This window comes from Chiloscyllium punctatum, chromosome 3 (assembly GCF_047496795.1).
Source record: "Chiloscyllium punctatum isolate Juve2018m chromosome 3, sChiPun1.3, whole genome shotgun sequence".
NCBI lineage: Eukaryota > Metazoa > Chordata > Chondrichthyes > Orectolobiformes > Hemiscylliidae > Chiloscyllium > Chiloscyllium punctatum.
The window spans coordinates 138,940,524-138,965,365 of NC_092741.1; positions in this window are offsets into that span (position 1 = coordinate 138,940,524).

Sequence of the window (24,842 nt, forward strand, 5' to 3'; positions counted from 1 at the left end):
GAGTAAATACAAATGGAAAGTTGTGTTGGCTCCCACGTTTTCTGGCCATGAGCAGATTGAGTACAGGTCAATTTAGCTTTTTGTAGGCATCAACAAAAGCAAGGAAATGAAAGCCACTATTACAACTATTAACCAACTGCCCATATAGAAGCTTAAAACAGAGCATAGAATTGGTGTAAGACAAGCAGAAACTCATAAATGAAATTCCCTGTGTATTCCTACTTAAAGAATGCTATGGACACCCACGGTTAAACTACATTTTACAATTTTCAGGCAATCAAGGTGATTGTCAAATTGATGTTGAAACACTTAACAGAATTATTTTTGGAATCCCTTGACTGAGTACATGTTATGGACCTTATTTTTGCTGCTCTTGCCTTGAACATTCCTAATACTGTTCAAATCCCAAACTCTCATTCGGTTTGTTTTATGAACTATTCCCACTTGGTTGTACTACTATGCCTACCTATTACGTCCAGATCCATAGGCTACATTACACTGACATTCTTCTGACACATATAGAATGTAGGAATATTATTTGGCATATGAATCTTGAATCCTGGCAGAAAAATACATTAGTCTCCATAATTGTGAGGTCTGTATTTTGTTTCTTTAATTTTCATTGTTTATATATATATATATATATACTAAACACAAGTTTGTCATTTCAAATGTAACTTGGTAACTGATTAAAGTTTAGAATTTCAAGCCAATATATTTAGGTTTTTTTTCTAATATCCAGTATTGGGCAAGCAGGAATGTTCTCCGACTAAATTGGTAAGACTGAAGCCATTGTCTTTAGTTCCATCTGCAAACTCAGTTTCTTGGCTACCAATCTCTCTTCCTGATAACTGTCTATGACCAAACCAGATTGCCCTATAGACAGAGTAATGTAGTTGATGCTGAAGTGAGCTTCCAACCACAAATCTCTCTCACCGCTCAGATAGTTTATTTTCATTTTTATAATATTGCCCAACCTCACCCCACCTCAGCTCATAGTGTGTTGAAGTCCTGAACCATGTCTTTATTACCTCTAGATTTGACTGTTCCAATGCACTCTTGGCTACTATCCATCCTATGTAATTTTGAACTCATGCAAACTGTTGCTGTTCTAACTCATACCAGGGCCCATTCATAAAACAACAATTTTTACTGATGTATATTGGCTCTCAGTCTGTGAACAGCATGATTGCAAAATTTCCATGTTTGTTTACAAATCCATTCATAGCCTTGCCTCTCCATAGCTCTACAACAACCTCAAATCCTACAAATCTTCAAGATCTCTGTACCATTCAATTCTGCCTTTTGAATGACTGATTTTGATCAATAATATTGGTGACTGTCTTCAGCTGCTTACATCCAAGCCCAACTTCCTCCCTACACATTTTTGTCTCGGTACCCCTCTCTCTTCCATTAAGAAAATTCTCAAAACCTACTATTTTGATCAAGCTACTGACAAGCAGTCCTTATATCTCTTCATGTGATGTATTGTCAAATTTGCTCATGTGAGCTACAAGAGGACATTTTTATTATAGTAACGCTGCTATTTGAATGCCAATTATTGTGTCAAAATATCATAAGCAAAAATGTAACATGAATACCTGTTTAAAAAATTTGCTATTTGGATGTCCTGCTCTTGTCAGTCCAATTTTCTATGATGTCCTAGTTCTTAAAGTATCCTTGGAGCAATTTACTTTACTCAAGAGAATAGTCATTGTACAATATACAATGAACATGTACATTCCAATAGCCCAATAGTACAGATTACACATGGGCTATTGGAATGTACATGCTCATTGTGCACAATATCTCTTTTTGTGTCTTACCTAAACATGAGACTGGTATTGGGAGGTTATTATGGTCTCAACTTACAGCTATCCATTCTTCTTGTGCTGTGCTTCCTTTACTGGGCAGCACAAGAAGTTGCTCATTTCACCGCTTTCTCAAATTGAGTGCAGTCGTTACCTCAAAAAAGACCAAATTGCTCTAATAAAGCTAAAAAGATAGAACTAGGATGTTAACTTGTTGATCAATCTGCTCCATAATAACAATTTTGCTATAGTTCTCATTTGCAGAATTTGTATCCAAACTTCATGTCAATTTTATGCAATCCACTTTTGTACATCTCATAAAATGTAATACACCAGTCACTAAATAAAAATCAAAGAACTGTGGATGCTGGAATTATGAAATTAAACAGAAATTGCTACAGAAACTCAACAGGTCTGACAACATCTGTGATGAGAAAGCAGAGTCAATGTTTCAGGTTCAGAGTCCCTTCTCTGATTGTAAGTTAGGAAAATATGGTATACTTTCTATACTGAAAACTGAGCTTTGGGGTAGTTGAGGGCTGGAAAATGAGTAAATAATAGGTGGAGATGGAGCGCAGAGAGAAACAATAGTAGTTGAGTTGACAAAAAGATGAGTAATGGTGAGCTGAAGAGGAAGAAAATCTGCTCATGAGGACCTCAAACCCCCCTTCCCAACCCCTGTCTTCACCATAATTACCACCTTCAATCAGTGATGAAGACAGGTCACCTGGCCTGAACCAATGACTCTGCTTTCTCTTCATAGATGCTGCCAGACCAGCTGAGTTTCTCGAGCAATTTGTTTTTATGCACTATTCATTGTTGTGTTGTGGTTTACAATGAGTATGATGTATACCTTTAAGAGACAGAGTCATGATATCATCACCATATTATAGCATGTGAGGGTATAAAATTCTCCATCTTCATCTTTACTAGGGTCATTTGAAGCATGACATGCTGTTGGAACTGTGCTACTGTTTGTATGTGAATAATACCAAGTGCCTGTGACTGTGGTATATGTATATACCAAAACCTGTAATAAAGATCTGTTGAATCATTCAAACTACATTATCCACATCTAGTTCTTATTTTAAGTTAACATAACTATTACTTTATCAGATCATTTGCAAAAGCCCACAATACAGGGGCAGATCAGTCAATATTGGCTTAAATGAACAAGAAATGTAGCAACAAAAACTTTTCTTGTGCCATATTTGTGGTAATGGAAGCTAAAGGTTTCAGGTCACTACGTTCACACTGTAGGTTGTGTGGGACATAACCCTGAGGTTCTGCTTCCCTTGCATCTCTAGAACAGTGAGATTGTTGAATCTCACCAGTAGATGCAGAGATTTTCAGAATATACTTTTTGAAGAGTTCTGCCAAACGACGTGAGGTCTAGAAGTCATTGACAGCAGCTTTCCTCTGGGTAAAGGTGTTTCCTCCCACTGGCAGAACACTTCAAGAGTCAAGAACAGTCAGCCTCCAATCTTTGGGTAAGCATCCTCCAAGGTGGACTTCGCGGTTCACAACAACACAAAATCACAGAGCTGCAGCTAATAGCCAAGTTCCGTATCCATGAGGACAGCCTTAACCATGATCTTGGGTTCATGTCGCAGTACAGGTGACCCCATCACACCATACACTCTCTCTCTCTCTCACACACACACACACACACACACACGCACACTCTCTCTCTCTCATACACACAAGCAAACTCAAACACACACACTCGCACACTCACACAAACCCTCTCTCACTCACACAGACCCTCTCTCTCATGCACAAACTCTCTCCCTCTCTCATATGCACACGCACATACATATGAATTTATGGGGTGAATTATTTCATCCAAGGTTTGTGTGAAGTTGCAGATCCATTCTATTTTGTTCAAAACAGTAACCAGCCTGAAACCAATTTAAAACACGGATGGAGTCTGAGTGTGCCCTCACACCTAAAATGCATTGTTTGACCTGAGATGTCACCTTTGTACACACTAATAAAACCTTTAATTATCTCGGGACAATGACTTTTAATCAATTGAAATTTGTGTCCCTTTTCTAACTGATTAAAGATTCAACGGGAGACAGCCAGTTTTAACATGACTACCTCTCTGCTGTTGGTATTCCTTCACTCTCTCATACTACGCCTAAGGAAGAAACAAAGCTACGAAAACTCACATTTTCAAAGAAACCGGTCAGATGATAACCTGGTGTCATGTGATTTTTGATCATGATAATGTAGATAATACCACAGAAAAGCAACCACATGATTGGAAGACTGAAAGACAACTGATCATATCTGTCTATTCATCTTGTTAAAACTGTCTGTATCAGTACAATGTCTCTCAGGATTGTCAAAGCTAAAATAAAGTAAAATAGAACTTGAATTATTAGATTTAGAATTAGGTTTTATTGTCACATGTACTTTAGTACAGGGATACAGAAGGACAGGGAAAAGTTTTCAATGTCACCATTCACGGTGCCATCTTAGGTACAAGGTACCAAGGTACAAAATCTTGGGTAAAATATAGAAAGATAAAAGGCATAAGTTGAAAGTTAAAGAGCCATTTAAATTCTATTTCTGGAGAGAAGAACATAGAGTTCCAGTTTTGAGGTCCAAGGAATGTTGGTGTGTATGCAATCATTCCCCCAATCTAACAAAGAAAACTGCAGCTTTCTTGAAATTTTGTACTACTGACCTTTGAACACTTTCTGCTGTGTAAGTGCAGCTGTGAGGGAAAAAGAAACAATCAATACCTACAAATGCAACCATGGTATAAAATAAATATGCAGGCTGATCTCCAGAATTCAGCAGGATCAAGGAAGAGGTGGAATTGACTTCTAAATTATATAGTTGATTTATGGTCATCAAAATTGTTTTCGCTTGTTGTAAAAAAAATTCTACAAAGAATATTCAAAGCCTGACCATTTTTTGGTCAATGCATTGACAATATCTGAAGTTGTCAATGAATCCAAGTTCATGTTTTTTTTGCAAGAACGTCTTGCCACTATGAGATGGCCGAGAGTTTAGTCATGTGTAAATTAGGGCACAAATTATCCTCCAATTCTTCAACTTGACAGTGAATAAATAAATGTGCAGTATGAAATGTTTAAGTGGAATCAAGACACTGTGTTCATATTGTGTTGGGCTGAATTTCTTGTGAGGACAGGGATGATGGCTCAATGGTTAACACTGCTGCCTCACAGGGCCAACAACTTGGGTTCAACTCCATCCTCAGACGACTGTCTGGGTGGAGTTTGCACATTCTCCCTGCATCTGCGTGGATTTCCTTTGGATGCTCCGGTTTCCTGCCACAGTCCAAGATATGCGGGTTAGGTGGATTGGCCATGCTAAATTGTCCATAGTGTTCAGGGATGTGCAGGCTAGATGGATTATCCATGGGAAATGCAGTGTTAGGGAGGTGGCAAGGTTTGGGTGGGAAGCTTTTTGGAGGGCCAGCGTGGACTCGATGGGCCAAATGACATGCTTCTACACTGAGGCAATTCTATGAGAGGAGCTCTCATCCATTCACAAGCATAGTCTGTCTGTACCTGGCCAGCTTGCCCTCAGTCATTTAATTGTAGATGTTGATCACTGTATCTAAGCATGCAGATGAATTATGTACCAAAACACAAAGGCCCGAATTTCCTGTCTTCATTGGAACTCCTACAAGACTGTAAAAACTTGAACAAGTTATTGCTGAGGAGCACGGTCACCCAGTATGTTTATGCCTCATGGACTCAAGCAGTGGTCACAATTTGAATCTCAAAGGAGTAAGACCTCCTCATGGGGCAGAATCTTCTTGACTTGTGACTAAGATTGGAGGTAGGCAGAAAGATGGGAGGGTATTTCACTCAGGGTGAGGGGTCAGGTTTTCCTGACTGATTACTTTGTTCTCAGCTCATTACATATTCATAGATGGATAAAATGCCGCAATTTATGGGCAGGAATTTCTGAAGTACATTGGTCCATTCATAGCCAATTAATACTTCAAAGTGACAGGGAGACAGTGAGGTCTGCAGATGCTGGAGATCAGAGTTGAGAGTGTGTTGCTGGAAAAGCACAGCAGATCAGGCAGCATCTGAGGAGTAGGAAAATCGATGATTCGGGCCGGAACCCTTCATTAGGAAGGGGGCTGGGAGTCTCAGGGGATGCAGAGATAAATGGGAGGGGATGGGGCTAGGGTGAAGGTAGTTGAGAGTGAAATTGGTAGATGGAGGTGGGGGTAAAGGTGATAGATCAGAGGGGAGGGTGGAGCGGATAGGTGGAAAGGGAGATTGGCAGGTAGGACAGGTCATGAGGGCGGTGCTGAGATGGAAGGTTGGAACTGGGGTAAGGTGGGGGGAGGGGAAATGAGGAAACTGGTAAAGTCCACTTTGATGCCCTAGGGTTGAAGGGTCCAGAGGTATAGGATGAGACCTACAGGCGTCGAGTGGTGAGGGAGTGGCGATGGAAGAGACCCAGGACCTGCATGTCCTCGGTAGAGTGGGAGGGGGAGTTGAAATGTTCAGCCACGGGGTAGTGGGGTTGATTGGTGCAGGTGTCCCGGAGATGTTCTCTAAAGCGCTCTGCGAAAAGGCATCCAGTCTCCCCAATGTAGAGGAGACCACATCGGGAGCAACGGATACAATAAATGACATGTGTGGAAGTGCGGGTGAATCTTTGATGAATGTGGAAGGCTCCTTTGGGGCCTTGGACAGAGGTAAGAGGGGAAGTGTGGATGCAGGTTTTGCAACTCCTGCAGTGGCAGGGGAAGGTGCCAGGACGGGAGGGTGGCTTGATAGAGGTAGTCCAGGTAGTCACGGAGGGAATGGTCTTTGCGGAAAGCAGATAGAGGTGGGGAGGAAAATATATCCCTGGTGGTGGGGTCCATTTGTAGGTGGTGGATGATGCAATTTATACGGAGGTTGGTGGGGTGGAAGGTAAGGACCAGAAGGGTTCTGTCCTTGTTGCGGTTGGAGGGGAGGCGTTTAAGGGTGGAGATGCGGGACGTGGATGAGATGACAGTCCATTCCTGCTAGCTGAGCACTTCCTACCTCTTTAACAACCCTTTGATGTGTAGAAGGGCTGATGTAGGCGTATCAATATGAGCTGTGGAAGATACAGAACAGTCATCATTTGAAACAGCAGCAGCTCTGGGTTAGTGTCTCCTTATACACAATGGACCCCATTGCTAATCATGTTCTTACCTGACCATCTTGACATACAAATGTTTTTTGAAACCAACTTGACCATCTACAGACCAAGGTCAAATGGACAAAATCCTTTTCATTAATGGATGGAGTTTCTCACTTTAAGGTGACATAGACAGAACTTGTGAAGACTTTCAGTCAATCTTAGTCATGTTGGATTCTTACTTTAGCTTTTAATTCCAAGTAGTCACAGCAGCCAGAGCAGTTAAACGATTCATTTATTACTAATTGATACCAGTTGTCTAATGTGGTTATGGAGCACTGATGGATGAAGATAGATTAATGTTTGAAGTCCTTGATGACTACACACAGAGCCTTCTGCTCTGTAGCCCTCCTGTCATATGGGGTAACGTTAACATTCAATGATAGTTAAAAAGAAGTCTGGCCAGAAGAATCTATATGAAAACATGATCAAACAAACCATATAGGGGCTAACTCACAGCCTTGTTTAACCCTGATCCAGATTTGTAGAGTATCTGTCTCAGATCTCCTATCCAAGACAGCTGCCTTTTATTATTGCGATGCAATTACAAGAATATGATTGTGTTTCGACACACCCAAATCTTTGGAGCAAAGTCCACTTAGCCATGTATTACTGAATCATATACAATTGGTCGAGTTGAAAAATGCAATGAAGAGTTCCCAGTGTTGTTTCAAACATTTTACTTGGATTTATCTGGCAAGGCACACCATGTCAGAGGTTTTTCTGAAATAGAGGGATATGGGCTTGGTGCTGGCAGGTGGGACTAGATTGGGTTGGGATATCTGGTCGGCATGGAAGGGCTGGACCGAAGGGTCTGTTTCCATGCTGTACATCTCTATGACTATCGAAAGGCACATCGTTTCTCAGGCAAGATTTTATCAGACACAGGAAGTAGGTGATTCGGGATTTTCATTGTTGCAGACAAGAGGATAATACTTTGATAGTCTCAAAAACATAATTTTTTTCTTGAAAGTTGTTACAACTGTTGCACTCCTGAAGTCCAGGGGATATTCTGCTTCATCCAAATCCATAGGATGTGTGCATGGAGTCTTGATGTGAGCAAAAACCCAGCATCTTTGAAGACTTCAGCTGGAACACCTTCAGGGCTTCATTATTTTTCATATGTTTGATATAATGCTATTTAATGGTATTGCCATTTTTAGGTGAGAAACTCCATCTTTTAGTGAAGGGAATTTTGTCCATTTGACCTTGGTCTGTAGGTGGTCCTGTTGGCTTCAAAATGGTTTTGCATGTCAAGATGTTTCGTGTCTTGCTGGATCTCTCAGCTTATCTCTTTCCACTGTCTGTATTTTATCTTCCAGATTTCTCTTTGAGTGTCAGTTTTGACTTGTTGGAATCCTGCCTTCTTTGCTTGTGACCATGAGTTGTTCTGTTAAGCAATAAAGGCTAATTGCCTTTATTCTATGAGGCCACATAATTTGGTGTCATTTTCAAAAAACAATCCGTATGCTAATGACGCCTAAACAGCCATACCAATCTGAAAACGCCTGATCTTGCCTGATCTTGGAAGCTAAGCAGACTAAGGCCTGGTTAGTACTTGGATGGGAGGCTGCCTGGGCATACCAGGTGCAGTAGGCTTTTCAGAGGCACGGTAGCTCAGTGGTTGGCACTGCTACCTCATAGCACCAGGGTCCCAGGTTTGATTCCAGCCTTGGGTGACTATCTGTGTGGAGTTTGTACATGCTCCCCATATCTGTGTAGGCTTTCTCCAGGTGCTCCGGTTTGCCTCCCACAGTCCAAAGATGTGCAGGTCAGGTGAATTGCCCATAGTGTTAGCTGCATTAGTCAGAGGGAAATGGGTCTGGGTGGGTTATTCTTTGGAGGGTTAATTTGGGCTAAAGGGCCTGTTTCCATGCTGTAGGGAATTTAATCTAAACCCAATGGTCTGGGTGTTTGCATTTACTACCATTTATTTGATGTCACTATTTTTGAACTATATTTGAATTATTCTTAAAACTCAGGCTGCTTTAAGAAACATTTGTCTCCTGTCCTTTTGTGCTTTACTATTGCTCAGTCGATGTTTGTCAACAATCATCAACTATCCAATGGGAATCAGTCCACTGGAGAACTGAGCAATACTGACACCACTTAGCTCTCTGACACAACAATAGCATAACCCAGATGGTGCCAGTGATATGATATAGGCTACACCCATGATGCTTTGTATTTGACCATAAAGAGGAAGAAAATGTTTGTTATAATAAGGCATGCTGAGCATACTTTGTCTGTTAGAGGATGCAGTTTACATTGGCTTTCCCAATGTTGGCTTACCAATACGTATGTTCCAGCCATCAAAGCTTCTGTCTTGACCTTTGGCACATATCTTAAAAGAAGAAAAGCTAATTCTAATGGTTATTCATGATTTTATCAGTGCCATGAGGTGAAAAATGTATGCATGTACTTCACAAATAAGAGCAGATTCTGGACTTTTTTTTAATGTTGTTTTGGCACTTGCTATCCAGGTTCAAAAATGAAGAAGAGATACTTTAATGGGCTTCCAACTATAATGTGTACGTGTGCTATCTATATGTAACACAAACAAATTGCAAGGGCAACACAGTCCTCTTGGGTGAATTCAATCTGCATATAAATGGCAGAGTGGACTCGATGGGCCGAATGGCCTTACTTCCATTCCTATGTCTTATGGTCTTATAATATTATGGTCTTATAAACTGGATGAACCAAATGGACTAAAGCTGTAAATGATGGGTTTCTGTAGTGTCTTAGAGTTGGTTTACTAGAGCAGTTTGTTGAGGAACTAACTAGAAGACAATTTTATATCTAGTATTGTATAATGATAAAGGACTAATCAAAATCTTGTTGTAAAATAACCTTTAGTGATGAGTGATCCCATTTCTTTGAAACTGAGGTACCTCATTCTGAAGTAGGGATGCTCAATTTTAATAAGGGAAGTCATGTAAGCATGAGGTAAAAATTAGCTGAAGTGGAATGGGAAAATGAATTAAAAGCCTTTACTGTGCAAAGGTGATGGATCTAATAGAATCACAAAATTTTAGAAAGCCTTTGGATTGTGTAGTTTCAACAAGGCTGCCTGTCTGACCTTGTTCAGCTCTAAATACTCACAGTTTGCAAAGTGTGCCTTGTTCTCTTCTGTGTTAATTTTTGCTGTTTTCTAAACTATGGAAACTTCTCATTTGCTATTTTGCAGCTTCTACATTTTGTCTATCACTGCCTCCTTTCCTCTCCATAGAATCCATACTGTGTGGAAACAGGCAATTTGGCCCATTGAATCCATACCAACCCTCTCAAGAGCATCCCAACAAGACCCAAACCATTCCTGTAACCCTGCATTTACCTTGGTTAATCCACGTAACCTGCCAATTTTTGGACTGTGGGAGGAAACTGGAGCACCCCGAAGGAAACACACACAGACACAGGGAGAGTGTGCAAGGCCCACACAGACAGTCACCTGAGGCTAGAATTGAACCCAGGTTCCTGGTGCTGAGAGATAGCGATGCTAACCACTGAGCCACCTTGCCACCCTTTTAAATAGGACAGTTACCACTCTCCACTACATAGTCAGTTCTAATGCTATCTCTATGAAACACAGATATGGTATATAGATTGCATGCATTTGAAGATCTCTGATGGGTTTATTTACAGAAGAACTAGTACAGATGGTACAAAATATTCTCTAAACACTGCCTTTTCTAGGCTGCTACCCATGTAAAGTGAACACGGCCTCTGGTCAAGTGATGACATCTAGGTATTTAGTTCATCTGCATGTTGAGCTTCTTAAAGTGATAGCATTCTTGAAATGATTACACAAAGCTCATTGAAACCGTCTTCACAAAACCATCAATGCACTCAGGAAACCAAGATACAATTGAAGTAAAAGGGAGGGAAAGGAATAATAACATTTGAAATTTCCACGACAATCCTCCCCAGTATACAATAGTTACAATACTTCACACATGAGGTTTGAGGCTATGCTATTTTCTATTTTGGTTGTAACTTTTTTGACAAAAATATTATTGTTGGTAGAAACAAAGCACTAGGAGAAAGTGAAGACTGCAGATGCTGGGGATCAGAGCTTAAAAATGTGTTGCTGGAAAAGCGCAGCAGGTCAGGCAGCATCAAAGGAGAAGGAGAATCGACGTTTTGGGCATAAGCCCTTCTTCAGGATTCCTGAAGAAGGGCTTATGCCCAAAACGTCGATTCTCCTTCTCCTTGGATGCTGCCTGACCTGCTGCGCTTTTCCAGCAACACATTTTTAAGAAACAAAGCACTGGCAATTCTGGGAGAAAGTGAGGATTGCAGATGCTGGAGATTAGTGCTGAAAACGTGTTGCTGGAAAAGCGCAGCAAGTCAGGCAGCATCCAAGGGACAGGAGAAGGGCTGAAGAAGGGCTCATGCCTGAAGAAGGGCTCATGCCCAAAACGTCGATTCTCCTGCTCCTTGGATGCTGCCTGACCTGCTGTGCTTTTCCAGCAGCACGTTTTCAGCACAGGCAGATCTGGTAAGGAAACCCTTTGAATGGGGGATGAAAAAGTGCTGAAAAATACTTCAGCCTAGTCTAAGAATGTTTACAAGTGAGTTTCCCAAGGATTGGTATTGGAACCCTTGGTTTTTTTCTGACTTATATTAATGATGTGGATCTTGGAGAGCAAGGAACATTTTCAAAGTTTGAGAATGATACACTCTTTGGAATCATTGTAAATCATGAAAAGAATAATGTGAACTTTCAAATGGATATTTACAAGTTGGTAAAATTATAGTATAAATGGCAGTTGAAGTTCAATATAGAGAAGTGTGAGGTGACAGATTTTGATATAAACATCATGGATAGACAATATTGAATATAGGGCACTACCCTAAAAGGTGTGCAGGGACAGACAGCTAGGTATATATGTGCATTAAAGGTGGCAGGATGTGGAGAGAGCAATAAATCAACTATACAGTATCCTAGGCTGTATTAACAGGGTCATAGAATACAGGAGCAAAAACATTATGCGGAACTTATATAAGACATAGGTTAGACCTTAGCTATTTTGGGTGCTCAAGTTCTCAGCACCACAGTTCAGGAAGAATATGAATGCTTTGGAAGAGTGCAGAAAAGGTTTATGAGAATGATTCCAGTGTTGAGAAATCTCAGTGGTAAAGACACATTTGAGAATTTGGCATGATGTTCCTTGGACAGGAGAAAGCAGAGAGGCGATCTTAGTGGAAGTTTGGAGGCCTGGGCAGAGTAGCCAGCGCATAACTATTCCCACTTGTGAAAAAAAAATCAAGAACAAGAAACATAAATCTAAAGTGATTTGTAAAAGAAATAAATGCACTGTTAGGAAAAACTTTCTGGTCTGAAACGCACTGCTTGGGAGTGTGGTGGGGGCAGGTTCAATCAAGGTATTAGAGAGGACATTAGATAATTAGTGAAATAGAAACAATTTCCAGGGTTATGGGGAAATATTGGGAGAATTTCATGGCATTTGGTCATGGCATTTATTCAAAGAGCTGGTGCAGACAATTGTCTCATTATGCACTGTAATAATTCTGTGATTATAATCTCTTTTTTTTCCCCAGTATTAAATGGCAGATGGCAACAAATGAACTCAAGGTATTTATACAAATCTTAAGCAGATTAAAGCTGTTTACAGCAATCCTTAAATGCAAGTGTGCAACTGATGGAGCCATCTGGTACAATATGGTGCCCAGTATACAGCCAGAAATCAGATAAAAATAAATAAATTTGACAAGCGTTTATTTTCCTGCATGTAATGCATAACCAAGAGACAGATTAGAAGCCAAAAGCAGGTGAATTTATTTATATCTCTCGTAGATTTTCATTTGAAAATATTTGGTGCAAGCACATCATCAAGAATCATAGTAGTTGTTTTAGTCAACAGAGAAAGCAATGTGGGGACTCCAAGTTAAGAAAAGCAATTCTTTGCTGGTAATCATGATGTACAAACGATCTTGTTGACATTACCGAAGCCCCATGTTGTGAAACTGCAGTGAAGACCACAGCAATCAGTTACAGTATCACTGCATTTTGATGGAGGTGAAATTATTGCTGGAAAGACCAGAAGATCTCTCAGCAAGATTTGCTTTAACACAAATGTAATCTCTTGCTTTGCCTCTGCTGCAAACTCCAGACTATTGATTTATATTATTGCTTATTGTTTCCAATTCAAATAATCATTTTGGGAACTCTGCACCTACACATCAAACTCCTCATGATGATGCAAGTGAATAATTGAAAAGTAATGATTATTGACCTGAGACATTCAGCTGTTTCTCTTTCCATTCTCTATTTTAGTGCTCGGATTTCTATGAGCTGTCAGAGTTTGCTTTTAGATATGTGATTCATGGCTCTCTCACTTCTACTGCCTGCCAATGATGTACTTTCAAATGATTTACAAGTTGATGCTCAAGTTGTTTTGGCCACAATATGATTTTTTTTCCCCTGACCATTCAGTCCTGCAGTGAGACTTGGAATTCTGAACAAATGGCAAAAATGTTACCCACGAGACCATGAGACCTTCTTCACTTTATCAAATTCATTACAGCTGAATTCCTGGGTTACTAGTCCAGTACTGTTCCCACTCCACTATTTGTTTTATACAATTTATAAAATAATGCATTTTATAAAACTTATACAACCCTAGAGTTAAAATATTTACATCAAATTTAGCTTTCCTCAAAATGATTTAACACGGTGGCACAGTGGTTAGCACTGCTGCCTCACAACGACAGCGACCCGGGTTCAATTCCTGCCTCAGACGACTGACTGTGTGGAGTTTGCACGTTCTCCCCGTGTCTGCATGGGTTTCCTCCGGGTGCTCCAGTTTCCTCCCACAGTCCAAAGATGTGCAGGTCAGGTGAATTGGCCATGCTAAATTGCCCATAGTGTTAGGTAAGGGGTAAACGTAGGGGTCTGGGTGGGTTGCGCTTCGTCGGGTCGGTGTGGACTTGTTGTGCCGAAGGGCCTGTTTCCACACTGTAAGTAATCTAATCTAATCTTTATTCATTGTTGTGATTCTGTTCGCCGAGCTGGGAATTTGTGTTGCAGACGTTTCGTCCCCTGTCTAGGTGACATCCTCGGTGCTTGGGAGCCTCCTCTGAAGCACTCCTGTGATGTTTCCTCCAGCATTTATAGTGGTTTGTCTCTGCCGCTTCCGGTTGTCAGTTCCAGCTGTCCGCTGCAGTGGCCGGTATATTGGGTCCAGGTCGATGTGTTTGTTGATAGAATCTGTGGATGAGTGCCATGCCTCTAGGAATCCCCTGGCTGTTCTCTGTTTGGCTTGTCCTATAATAGTAGTGTTGTCCCAGTTGAACTCATGTTGCTTGTCATCTGCGTGTGTTGTTACTAAGGTAGCTAGTTGTGTCGTTTCATGGCTAGTTGGTGTTCATGGATATGGATCGTTAGCTGTCTTCCTGTTTGTCCTATGTAGTGTTTTGTGCAGTCCTTGCATTGGATTTCGTACTCTATGTTGGTTTTGCTCAGGCTGGGTATCGGGTTCTTTGTCCTGGTGAGTTGTTGTCTGAGAGTGGCTGTTGGTTTGTGTGCTGTTATAAGTCCCAATGGTCATAGTAGTCTGGCTGTCAGTTCAGATGTGTTCTTGATGTATGGTAACGTGGCTAGTCCTTTAGGCTGTGGCATGTCCTCATTCCATTGTCTTTCCCTTAGGCATCTATTGATGAAATTGCGGGGGTATCCGTTTTTGGCGAATACATTGTAGAGGTGTTCTTCTTCCTCTTTTTGCAGTTCTGGTGTACTGCAGTGTATTGTGGCCCTTTTGAACAGTATCTTGATGCAACTTCTTTTGTGTGTGTTGGGGTGGCTGCTTTCATAGTTCAGGACTTGGTCTGTGTGTGTGGCTTTCCTGTATACCTTTGTGGTTCTCTGTACCATCACGTCTAGGAATGGGAGTTGGTTGTCCTTTTTTTCCTCTCTAGTGAATCTGAACAGAACCACAACAACGAGCACCCGAGCTACAAATCTTCTCACAAACTTTGAATTCTCTATTCATCTCCAAACTCTATTGAAGATGCTGAGCTTCAATGGTGCCCAACAGCATAGACAATCAAATATAGCCTTTGCTGGGATTCCTGTCCAAGTCTTCATCGACGTTGTGTGACTCGAGGCTGGTTGCATTAATATGTTCTGCAATTGCTATGTCCAAACTTGTCTATCAAATACCTACACAAATCTATTTTTAATTGTGGACCAATGAATAGCAGCTCAGAACCAAAATCCAGGCTGATTTATTCTCCTCTCTCTAAAATTAAAATGAATTATAACAAGATTACATCCACAGTACTGCAAGTTATTTATGATTCAAAGCATGTTGAAAAGCCTCCACACCAGAATGCCTTAGGTGCGTTCTTCCCACAATCTGCAGGGGTTGAGAATTGACTTTCAAAAAATCAAGAATATAAATTATAAGCCATAAAAACTATATTGCAAAAAATATTAGCTCTCACAACAACAGTAAGCAAAAATAGGAATCTCAGGATTCTTTGAGTTTACTTGAAAGAACAGATGTTTTGTTCAGTAAGGTATTCTGCTGCTAAGTACAAAAATTATTTTGAGTATTTCCTTACATCTGTTTCTCAGGTCACTATAACCTAATTTTACCATTAAATTCAAAATCTCCAGCTTCTACCAGCAGATGAGAAACAAGAGTGATCAGATATCACCATTTGGGCAAAGATATCTGATATTAGCACTTAGAAGTGTTATACTAAAGGTGAAAGATGTGACTGTCCACTGTGGAGCTCCAGAAGCAAATCAAATATGGGCACTCATCAATGCCTGAGCCCAGGGAACACTAAAGCTTGCAATGTGACCACCTCAGGTAATAATCTATTTTGCGGAGGTTATGTTGAAGAATAGATGCAGTGTAGTTAAATAGATCAATAAAGTTTTCCCTACGATGAGAAACCCATTTCAGCTTACTGTAATGATATTCAAATTGAGTTGCGCTCAATATTGTTAGCAATGTAAAAATCTGGTCAATACCACAGGAGAAGAAATCAGCAAGTAACTTCAGTAAAGTTGTAAAACCATTCCTGTTATAATTCAATAATAGTGGAGAAAAATGTAGATTTGGTTATATGGTTGTTTCCCTTGGAGTCCTGTTAGTGCTGTGCCTGACAATAATTTCACCTTTGATAGGGGTGTGTGTCTGATCACTTTAGATCTGCCGATTCTGACAAAGCTCTGCCCCCTTTCAGCAGTCAATTGCAACTGCCTTGATTCCCCTGACTGAAGTACAAACTTCCACCCTGTCAGAGAATTTATAATATACAGATTTTATTTAATGTTTTATTCTTCACATTATTCATTTTCCCTCTAAGAAAGGAAAAACATAAGACTTGTTACGAAAGGCGTTCTGGAAGAACTAATGTCAAAGTTGCTTGCAGCCTCACCCTATATGATGTCATCACACAGTCTTTGGGTGGAGAAAGAATCAGTCTAGTCCGAGGTCCTGATGAAGACTGATGTGCCATCTCTGGTCCCTGATTGTCTTTATAAAGATGCCTAACTATTCATTGTAACTTATGTTTATTGTTATCGGGCAATAAACTATAATGTTGTTCAACAAGCACTTCTTTCCATTCAACCTTAACAGCAGTTTATCCTTCATCACAACTAATTAGATAGGCACATAAACTCTGCATGGAAAGGAGAATTGGGGTGCATCATTACCTCTTGTCATAATACCCCTTGATATGTGCTGTATATGTTTACATTGACCTCTTAAGTTCTGTTTTGCAGTGCCCATTAGGCTCTAAACCATTACTGTGCATTTAAGTCAAGTAGAAAGGAAGATTTCAATTTATAGAGGAACAGCACCTCATTTTCTGCTTAGGAACTCTGCAGCCTTCTGGACTCAATATCCAGTTCAGCAACTTTAGGGCTTAAGCTCTCCCATGTACCAACTCCAATCCCTACAAACCAGGCCTTGTTAACACATAGTCTGCTATTACACACAATCAATTGTTAGCTACTAACAATGTCCATTATCAGCTATTCACCTGCCTAGCTGGATCATTAGCCACTCCTCCGTCTGTCCAACTGTTCTTCTCTCTCTTTGGGCTCTATCCCCACCTATCATTTAATCTTTACCCATTCCCCCCACCTTATCTTCTGCATGAAAACTAACATTTTCCTAGCTACCATCAGTTCTGAGAAAGGGTCACCCGACCTCAGTTCTCTGAACAGACGCGGATAGACCTGCTGAGCTTTTCCAACAATTTCTGTTTTTGTTTCAATTCATGAACAGGCTGGGGTCACCACTCCTCAGCTGAGATGTGGTGACCCTCTGATTAAATTCAACATCAGTTGATTCTCTCCTATTGAGAGGTCAAGGTATGGCCCTCTGGAACAATGGCAAATTTCACTTCCACTTAAATCAGATAGGACTGATGAGCGCGTGGAGTCCGTCAACACAATAGAAATCTTTAAAAACCAATGAACCACACAAGGACTGGAGTATTTTATCCCCTCTGGTAATGACTGCTGATACATTTCTATTTAAAGTTTCCTCTTACTTTTGGACTTCTTTGTTTCAGAGTTCCACCAGGGACTGTCTAATTTTGCTAATGTTTACCTTAAAAGAATGGAAAGGAGAATCGGTATCAGCAAACTTATCTAACCAGAAGCCTCATGTGGTCCTTACTGTAACATACGACAAGAATTACTTTGAAGTTTAGATTATTTTAAGCTTATCCTCAAATGTGCAGAAATAGTAAAAGCAGATTCCAAAGTAACAGAATAACAGTTGTTTGTACAGTTTATTTCAAATGGATGCTGTGATAAATCAAGAGAAAAAACACTAACCCCAATCAGCGAGATTATGTATCAATATACTTGAGCACTCTTTTATTCTGCAAGTATCCTATCCATCAAGGAAGAAAATCCCTACTGTCAATTGTTAATGCAGTGAGAAGAGGAGCTAGAAAATCTGACTTTTTAATACAGACAATCATACACTTTCAAAAGCCTCAAACTCGCTGTCAAGATGTGAAATGCAGGGGTCACGTAAATCATGCATCGGTGGTGCAGTGGTAGAATTCTTGCCCACCATGTGGGGGGCCCGGATTCAATTCCCAGCCGATGCAGCACATGTTTAAGTGTAGCCATGGTGGCTCAGTGGTTAGCACTGCTGCCTCACAGCACCGCTGCCTCACAGCACCAGGTCCCAGGTTCAATTCCAGCCTCAGGTGACTGTCTGTGTGGAGTTTGCATGTTTGCCCCATGTCTGTATGGGTTTCCTCCAGGTGCTCTGGTTTCTTCCCACAGTCTAAAGATGTGCAGGGCAGGTGAATTGGCCATGCTAAATTGCCCATAGTGTTAGGTGCATTAGTCAGAGGGAAATGGGTCTGGGTGGGTTACTCTCCGGAGGGTTGATGTGGACTAGTTGGGCAGAAAGGCCTGTTTCCACACTGTAGGGAATCTAATCAAAGTTAGGGAGACTTTTACAAACAAGGGGATGCCCACTGAAACAGTGATGAGAAATTATTTTTTCTATCAGAAATGTGTGTTAAAAATTTCCTTCTTCAAAAGGCAGTAGATGCAGAATTTTAAAATATTTTTTAAGGCAGAAGTAGATAAATTCTTGATTACTTAAGGTGATGAAAGATTAGCAGGGAAATGAAGGAACATAGAGTTAAGGTTAAAATTAGATCAGCCATGATTTTATTGAATTATGGAGCAGACTCAATGGACTGACTGGCCTACTCTTGTTCCTTGTCCATATGTCCAGATTATTAATTGATAATTTCTCTTCCAACAATCTTCTACAATGATTATTCTTGAAACCTTAATGTCTTGTATTCACTAATGTATAGTTAGAGGATTCCAAATCTTCCCACAGGATTTATCGCCCTGCAATGAAATTTAATCCTTAAGCTAATTTACCTTCAAATGAAGTTTATTTTAATATCTATGAAAATAGTTATTTAATATTGTACCAGCAGTTTTGTTATATTTTCATTTGAGCACTGTACAAGGTGAATGGAGAATCGATCAGATCACTGTTCACTGACGCCCCCAAAGAAATCAAATTTAACAGATCAAACTAAGATGATTCAGGGCTGACTTTCATGCTTAGTATTAATTGGACAGCAGGTGGGCACATAAAAAATTGGCACGCGCAGTATTCCATCACCTTCCATCAGTCCAAAGATGTGTGAGTTGGGTAGATTGGCCATACTAAATTGCCCGTGGTGTCCAGGAATGCACAGGCTAGGTGGATTAGCCATGGGAAATGTAAGGTCACAGGGGTGTGGTGTGTCTGGTTCTCTTCGGAGGGTCAGTGCGGACTTGATGGACAAAATGGCCTACTTCCACAAACTGTAGAGATTCTATGATACTATGAATCTTACACAGGCTTATTGTAAAATAAATTAGCAAATGGCCAAAACATAACACGTGTCCGCAAGGCAGCTAGATAACTGGACTGGGAGGGGTGGGGGCAGTTGGGGGTATGGTGGGTTCGGAAAACCCAGACAGTAGTCGGTTAATCAAATAGGAGATGCTTTATTTAACAGTGGAGAGCCTCAACAGTTTATGTTTATATGAATACCTTTGTCCGAGTAAAATGTCCAAAGGCCCTTCATTCCAGTTATTATCAACAACCTTTGACTTCAAGCCAGGTAAGGGGATATTTGGGAAAAGGACCAAGACTTTGGTAAAAGAGTCAAGCATGATGATGAAATCATACTTTATAATAAATGACTTTACAAATTTAATGGCTGGAATCCACCAGCTGATTTAAAAAAAAGACTGAAGCCACATTCCAAAGATTTGAAATCATGGTCAAAGACAGCTGAAGATTTGCATCAACAAGCCTCTTACATTCCGATGCCATTGAAATAGAGACTACTTGTCTGCAAAGCCTCTCATCATGGAAGCCACGCACCTGAAATCTATGCCACCACACCATATTTGGGGAAGATGGGCAATTGAAGAGAGATGGTTGTATCACAAGACAGCTCACAGTTTGTGGATTTAAGCATCTGGTTTCACTGCAGCCAGAGGGCAAGCAAATGAGATGCTGAAGATCTTTAACTGAGTTTTCCTGCCTCTCTCCATGCAACTTGTAAGTTTCAAACCCACTCTTTCACTCTTGAAAGAATAGATAAATCATCCATTTTTAAGCTACATCAACACCAAACTCAGGAGAAGCAGTACAAAAGTGGCACGGTGGCTCAGCAGTTAGCACTGCTGCCTCACAGCAGCAGGGTCCCAGGTTTGATTCCAACCTTGGGTAACTGTGTGGAGCTTGCACATTCTCCCTGTGTCTGCATCGGTTTCCTCCCACAGTCCAAAGATGTGCAGGCCAGATGAATTGGCCATGCTAAATTGTCCATAGTGTTAGGTGCATTAGTCAGAGGGAAATGGGTGTGGGTGGGTCACTCTGTGGAGGGTCAATATGAGCTGGTTGGGCCGAAGGGCCTGTTTCCACACTGTAGGGAATTTAATCTAATTCCAAAGTCACCTGAATTCAGTAATGAGCTATGGTCTATAACTTTGATGGACTTCAAATTGCTTAATATATTCCATCGCTTTTAATATTAGTGTGTGAAAGTGAACATCAAATGTGATTATGTTCAATAAACGCTGTTGGCTTTATAGAGTCATACAGCATGGAAATAGACCCTTCAGTCTAGCTCATCTATGCCAACCAACTTTTCACCAACAGTCATAGAGTCATAGAGAAACAGACCCTTCGGTCCAACCCGTCCATGCCCACCAGATACCCAACCCAATCTAGTCCCACCTGCCAGCATCTGGCCCACATCCTTCCAAACCTTTCCTACTCATATACCCATCCAGATGCCTTTTAAATGTTGCAATTGTACCAGCCTCCACTACTTCCTCTGGCAGCTCATTCATACATGTACCATCCTCTGAGTGAAAAAGTTGTCATTCAGGTCTCTTTTATATTTTTCCCCTCTCACCCTAAACCTATGCCCTCTAGTTCTGGACTCTAGAAAAGACTTTGTCTATTTATCCTATCCATGCCCCTCATGGATTTATAAACCTCTATAAGGTCACCCCTCAGCCTCCGACGCTCCAGGGAAAACAGCCCTAGCCTATTCAACCTCTCCCTATAGCTCAAATCCTCCAACCATGGCAACATTCTTATAAATCTTTTCTGAACCCTTTCAAGTTTCACAACATCTTTCCAATAGGAAGGAGACCAGAATTACGTGACTTACTCCAACAGTGGCCTCAACCAATCGCTTCAGGAAGTGGGATGGCTGCTGGAAACCATGTCAGTACCTATGAACCCCTTCACCCCTCCTCATCTGGACTCCCATCCCACTCTCATTCACTTATGTTCTGGGTTTCAGCAGGAATCATGGAGTGGGCCTCTGCATTGATGCAATGCAGAGACGCCAGCCTCCAATTCAAGCCCATTGGAGCTCAATTGAATAGAAGGTCCAATACTGGCCAGAGTCCAACCACAAATCAATCCAAGAAGATCAATTCCCTATTATTAAGTTAATTATCTAACATGGGGTCAAAGCTAGAGTTTATTTAAGTCCTCATATTTGATGATATATTACCACTGGTTATAACCTCTGCCAACATCAAATTGTTTTTAACTATCATTCCATCAAATATTACAACTTTCTATTATAGACCTAGAAGAAAATTGGCTAGATAGTTCACCTTGAGTCAAAATTGCTCAACAGTTTTAAATGCCTCTCATTTATAATGATAGATGGTTTTGCGCACAGACGTGTGTGGTTGCCAAATACCTATTCAGCTTTTACTTCATCAACTTCACATATTTGAGTAAGTGAAGAGGTCACTGACACTAAGCAGTTCAGGTTACAAGTGACTGAGTGGAAACAATAGAATAAAATGTGGTATTTGACATTTTTAACTAAATGCAAGTTCTTGGCATTCCCCAGCAAGAATTCAACAGGGATTTGCACTGTTAAGGCTTTCAGGCATTGCCAGTAATATCTTCTCATCATAACATAAGCAACCCTTGACTGGAGCTAGCTAATGTTTTGCCCATTGAACCATAAATTTTTCCTCCTGACATATCCATTTATCAGGCCTGCTCAAGGGAAATCATCAGGATGGCAGAGCTAGCATTAGCTATCAGATGGAATAAATAGAAGTAGAAAGAGGGTGGGTGAAAGTCTAGACAGCTTGGGGCTAAGGCTAGGGAGGATAGGAGTGGAATTAGTTCCTTAAAGTAGAACGAGGATGACTGGTTCTGGCAGTACTGGGTACAGTGGCATTCTTCAAAGAAAAACCCATTGACAAAAAGGGAGTTTGGGGCCTTAGAAATTACAGAACAGGCCATCTTAAAGAGGTTTATAAAATCACAAAGAGCATGAAGCGGGTGAATAGCCAATGTCTTTTCCCTGGGGTGGGGGATTCCAAAGTTAGAAGGTATAGGTTTAAGTTGAGAGAGGAAGACTTAAAAAGGACCTGAGGGGTAACTTTTTAAACACAGAGGGTATTCATGTATGGGATGAGCTGCCAGAGGAAGTGGTGGAAGCCGGTACAATTACAACATTTAAAAGGCATCTTGATAGGTGTATGATTAGGAAAGGTTTAGAGGTATATAGGCCAAATACTGGCAAATGGGACTAGATCAGATTGGGATATCTGGTCAGTGTGGACGAGTTGAACCAAAGGGTCTGCTTCCGTACTGTATGACTCTATGACTAAGCAGAAAACGCTAAAATCAAGTAAGTTGGAGGAAGAAGGAAAAAACTCAGCCATGAAAATGACCCACAGTAAGTTTGAATAGATCAGGATGAATAACTGGAACAGCTGGAGAATTTTACCCTCTATCCACACACTCATTGATGTTTAATGTAACTAGGCTAACTGATGTTACATGAATTAGTAAAGGAAACAAATTATAGGAAGTGCCAATGCAAGCTGTTGTAACACTTGTGGTGTTTCCTGACTACCCTGCTTTCTGTTTCGTAAAATATTATTCATAATGAGATTCTCTAAACATCTATATTTAATTTTTATTACATGTAATTTTATTAATTTAAGATTATTTTATATGCATTCCCCATGCCTTAAGGATATTCCTTTGGTTGATGGACACTATCAACTTTTAAACATTCAGGAAACAACAATTTGCAGCTGTGCCATGGGCAGCACGATGGCTCAGTGGTTAGCAGCGCTGCCGACAGCGTGAGGGACCTGGGTTCAATTCCAGCCTCAGGCACCTGTCTCTGTGAAGTTTGCGCGTTCTCCCCATGTCTGCGTGGGTTTCCTCTGTGCACTCTGGTTTCCTCCCACAATCCAAAGATGTGTAGGTCAAGTGTATTGGCCATGCTAAATTGCCCATTGTGTTAGGTGCATTAGTCAGGGGTAAGTGGAGGGGAATGAGTCTGGGTGGGTTACTCATCCAAGGGTCATTGTAGACTTGTTGGGCCGAAGTTTCCATACTTAGGGAATCTATTTATGCCAGCATTAGAGATAGGTAAAATAGTAATAATCCAAAGTATTCAAGAAGTATGGGCTAAGCCAAAAGAAAGGGAAGATGGTAGCAATATTAGTCAAGTAGTGACATTAAGCAAATATAATATTACAGAGATAGTGTAAAACAATTAAGAAGAAGGTTCCAAGAAAAACTGAAGTTAAGGAGCAGAAAAACGTAGTTTATTATAGAGCAAATAATAAGAAGATAGAGGAGCAAATACATAGTCAAATTACAGAGAAATAGAAAAGAATATTCAGCTATAATGCTGCTGAGAAAAGTGATACCAAAATCAAAGCTTTCCTTCTTGCACTCATTAAGAGAGAGTCATAATTTCAAAAGGAGCAGCAATTTATCCTGCAGCAAAACAGGATGCTAACTGGTTGACAAGTAAACTCTTACTGTGGACTCTTACTGCCTACCAATGACATGAAGGGATGTGCAGATGAAGGTGAGGGAGAAGGTGATAGGTCGGAGAGGAGGGTGGAGTGGATAGATGGGAAAGGTGATGGACAGTCATGAGGGCAGTGCCTAGTTGAAGGCTTGGGACTGGGACAATGTAGGGGAGGGGAAATGAGGAAGCAGTTGAAATCCACACATTCCATGTGGTTGCAGGGTCCCAAGGTGGAATATGAGGCATTCCTCCTCCATGCATCGGGTGGTAAGGGTTTGGCCCAGGACCTGCATGTTCTTGGTGGAGTGGGAGGGGGAGTTGAAGTGTTCAGCTGTGGGGCAGAGGGGTTGTTTGGTGCAGGTGTCCCAGATATGTTCTCTGAAACAATCCGCAAGAAGGCGTCTTGTCTCTCCATTGTAGAGGAGACCACCTCAGGCAAATCGGATGCAATAGATGACATTGTTGGAGGTACAAGTAAATTTCTGTCAATGTAGAAGGATCCTTTGGATCCTTTGAAGGGCCTTGGATGGAGGTGAGGGGGGAGATGTGGGCGCAGGTTTTGCACTTCCTGTGGTGACAGGGAAGGTGCCGGGAGTGGGCTGTGGGCTGGGGGGAGGTGGTGGGGCATGGAGCTGACGAGGGACTCATGAAGAGAATTGTCTCTCCAGAATGCTGATAGGGATGGGGAGGGAAATTTATCTCTGGTGGTGGGGTCCATGCGGGTGCCTATGGCCACCGCTTTTGTTTGGAGGAAGTGAGAGGCTGATGAGTGTGTCAGTGGAAGGTTATTGGTTGGGACGGCATGAGAGGAAGAAACAGAGGGCATGGAAGCATTCATCATGGCAAATGGATGAATTTAATGGCAGCAGCAATTGGCCAGAAAAGATGAGAGTTCCAACAGCAGCTGTGTAGATAGGGAGTGTTACAGAAGTGGAAATAGGTTTTTTCAGTAATGGAAAGGATTTGGCACCAGATACTCAGTTTTACAACAAGCCAAGA